We start from the raw sequence: 4113 nt of genomic DNA on the forward strand, positions 1-4113 counted from the left end.
GAGAAGGAGGACACAAACTCAGTCCCGACTTTTAAAAGCGGGATATTAACATTTGACTGTAATAAAAACTATGTGTTCAGACCAGAACGCATTTAAAACAACAAGCAGAATAAATAACATTATTTTATTGATTAATATCACATAAAATAGGGATCTGAATTTATTGTTTTAGATAGATCGGTATGATGTAATGCAGCTATGAACACATACAAATAATAATACGATTTATCTTGCTACCTACACCCGTTACTACAGGTGTTGTTCATTGTTTATTAAGCTTTCAAAGAGGCGCAATTATTTCATAACACTTTCTGTGGTGTCCTAGTTAATGGGGAAATGCCGTCATTGTTTAAAAGGTGAGTACTGACGGGCAAGTTCAAGTTCTTTATTGCGTTAAGTTTTGCAACTTATCAGCATTATAATAATGAAATACAATATTATGTACAATAGTTCGGAACAATGGTGGAGAATGACTTACATAAATACATACACATATACCGATAAAAACAATCCATCTATTTCTATATATAAACCCATATCAGCAATATGGGTCACACAACCATAGATATATTAAGTTCTTTATAGTAATAGCATATCCCTCATTGTGTTCGCCTGTAGTAAGTATTTGCCAAGGTTATTTATGTCCTTATTGTTTGTAGTTGACAATAGCTGTATTAGTTTAAAAGCACTGGGGTTCTTCGAGTAGTTATGAAGAATTTTACATAATGTACAATCTCTTTGTGTTCTCTCGATATTCTTGTGCCTACCAGCTTCAATATTTAGCCTGTGTGCACAAATTCTCATTTTCGTTATTTCTTTTATATTACGTGAATCAATATATATATATATATATATATATATATATACACATACACACACACACACACACACACACACACACACACACACACACACACACACACACACACACACAAACTGTAAATATACAAACTTTGTGTTTCTGTGTGTTTGTATGTATATATATATATATATATATATATATATATATATATATATATATATATATATATATATATACACACACACACACACGCACGCAATATTTAATTACGAAATACAAGACCCATGTTTTTTTTTTATCGTTCTAGGCTTGGTACCCTCCACTGGCGTAGGGAGGATTTTATGTTGGGATTGGTGGTGGTGGGGGAGGGGGGGGGAACCCACACTATGTACACATGTATGTATGATTTTATAAAATTTAATAGTTTAAAAAACAAAAATGATGGGGTGGGGGTGGGGCGTGTTCCCATGGGACCCTCCCTACGTCACTGCAGGAACGAGGCATGGCTGTAACACTTTTCACAGAGGCACTTTTGTGGGTTATATTTGTTGTATCTGTGAAAATGTCCTTCTCAATTGAATTTGAAAGAAGAGTCTGGCAACCTCGAACCGTACCACTATATTTTACACTGTCGCCCCTGCTCTGGTACCCTGCCCGCCTCATCCCCCTATCTCCAAAAGAATATTCCATGCATACAATTCAGTTCAATAGAATACAATTTTCGCGTTTTAAAAATACACGTGTTAAACCTTCCCAGTAAAATGTCTCAAAGGCTGCGAATCACGCTTTCATGTTATGACGCTTAGCGCGTCACGGGGTCACGTGACTTAGCTCTTAGATTCGACATGCGTTTTGGCCACCGATGGGAAAAACGCGACTTTTTATTGCGTATATATTAAAAACGGGTAAATTAAATTTTATTTTATTTTATTGATACTTCATATATATTGTAAAAGGTATACGTAGATACCAAACAATAGTGAATTATGTTTTTGATAAACGTGGTCCTTTAATATGTAAGTTTAATCGTAAAATATTTTATTAGTGGGAAACATCTTACGATGCAGCAAACTCAGGAATGTCCCTTTAACAACAAGGATCGATCTTGTATGTACAGTTCCGCACAGACAGAAAAACACATATCACGGCCTTTGATATATGAGTAGCGGATGTGGGTAAATACAATGGGTCCGCCGAGGAGGTTCGATCGTACGACCCAAGCACCTCGGACGAGCTTTGTCTCGCATTCAATTCAAACCCAGTATCTACTAGCACTGACCCATAGACCATTCAACTACGCCGCCGAGGACAGAATATTAAAGTCACTATCAATGACAACTCGCATGATTTTATTGAAATTAAACAAATCTTTTTGTACATATGGCGGCACAGAGTGAAACAAAAAATATGGTACGGCTCGAGGTTGCCAGACTCTCCTTTCAAATTCACCTGTGAAGGACATTTTCACAGATACAAGAAATATAACCAAGCAACCCCCCCCCCCACAACAAAAAACAACAACAAAAAAATCAATAACAAAAAAAATAAAAAAATCCTGGTATGTCCATGCCATACCTCTTTGAATAGTGGGGCAGGACGTAGTCTAGTGGTAAAGCGCTCGCTTGATGCGCGGTCGGTTTGGGATCGATCCCCGCCAGTGGGCCTATTTGACTATTTCTCGCTCCAGCCAGTGCACCATGACTGGTACATCAAAGGCCGTGGTATGTGCATATCCTGTGTATGAGATGGTGCATATAAAAGATACCTTGCTGCTAATCGAAAAGAGTAGCCCAAGAAGTGGTGACATCGGGTTTCTTCTCTCAATATCTGTATCTGTATTTCTTCTCTCAATGCGTCGTTAAATAAAACATTTTCAGTTTCTGTTTCTTTGACAATTGTTTTTTTATTATCAACAGTTGTTAAAGGAAGGAAGGAAATGTTTTATTTAACGACGCACTCAGCACATTTTATTTACGGTTATATGGCGTCAGACATATGGTTAAGGACCACACAGATATTGAGAGAGGAAACCCGCTGTCGCCACTTCATGGGCAACTCTTTTTCGATTAGCAGCAAGGGACGTTTTATATGCACCACCCCACAGACAGGGTAGTACATACCACGGCCTTTGAAATACCAGTCGTGGTGCACTGGCTGGAACGAAAAATAGCCCAATGGGCCCACCGACAGGGATCGATCCCAGACCGACCGCGCATCGAGCGAACGTTTTACCAATGGGCAACGTCCCGCCCGCCCCCCCCCCCCCCCTCCAGTTGTTAAAGGGACATACCCTAGTTTTCAAAGGGACATTCCCAAGTTTGCTGCAACTTTTAAGGTATTATCGACTAACATAGCCTTTTTAACGATTGCAGTTACATATCAAATATATTTTTCTGCATAAAATATTAGTAGCTGTATATTAAATGTGTTTCTGATCATTCTAATATTTTTACTAGGTTAAATTTCATTTTATTTCCTAAAATATTATTTTTTTCGTACGTACGAAATTATTGGAAAACAGAATCCTGTTTGGGCTTCTTACAAATTTTAAGACGACCAGAGACACATTGAATATACAGACACTGATATTCTAAACAAGAAAACATATTTAATATGTAAGTTTAATCGTAGAAATATTTTATTAATCGGAAACATCTTATAATGTAACAAACTCAGGAATGTCCCTTTAAAAGATTGAACGTCGTTCACAATTTCGTATTCCCGCTTTCAGACTATTCCAAAGATCGATTGCTGAATATATAAATTACAGTTTTAACACATTTTTTCCAAGCAAAACGAATAGATATATCCACAACTGGTGCAACAAAGGCCGTGGTATGTACTATCCTGTCTGTGGAATGGTACACGGTTCATGTTCAGGATATACATTCTCAGGAAAAAAAAAATCCAACTCCCTACCTCTAAAACAACAACAACAACAAAAAGAAAAACCCACACAAAAAACCCCAAAACAAAACCAACACCCCCAGCACCACCTTTCCACACACACACACACACACACACACACACACACACACACACACACACACACACACTTAAAAATGAAGTTACCAGAACATTCCGGAAAAAATATGTTCATTAGGTTGGTTGCCCTGCACACATACACACACACACACACACACGCGCGCGAACACACACACACACACACACACACACACACACACACACACACACACACACACACACACTATCCACTGAATTGCTAAAATGATTAGCTTAGGATTTAAAACGATAAATATCTCATTGCAAGAAACGTGTGATCCAAAAGGAGTTTGGGAAGAGGGCGCAGC

This window comes from Gigantopelta aegis, chromosome 15 (genome assembly GCF_016097555.1).
Source record: "Gigantopelta aegis isolate Gae_Host chromosome 15, Gae_host_genome, whole genome shotgun sequence".
Classification (NCBI taxonomy): Eukaryota; Metazoa; Mollusca; class Gastropoda; order Neomphalida; family Peltospiridae; genus Gigantopelta; species Gigantopelta aegis.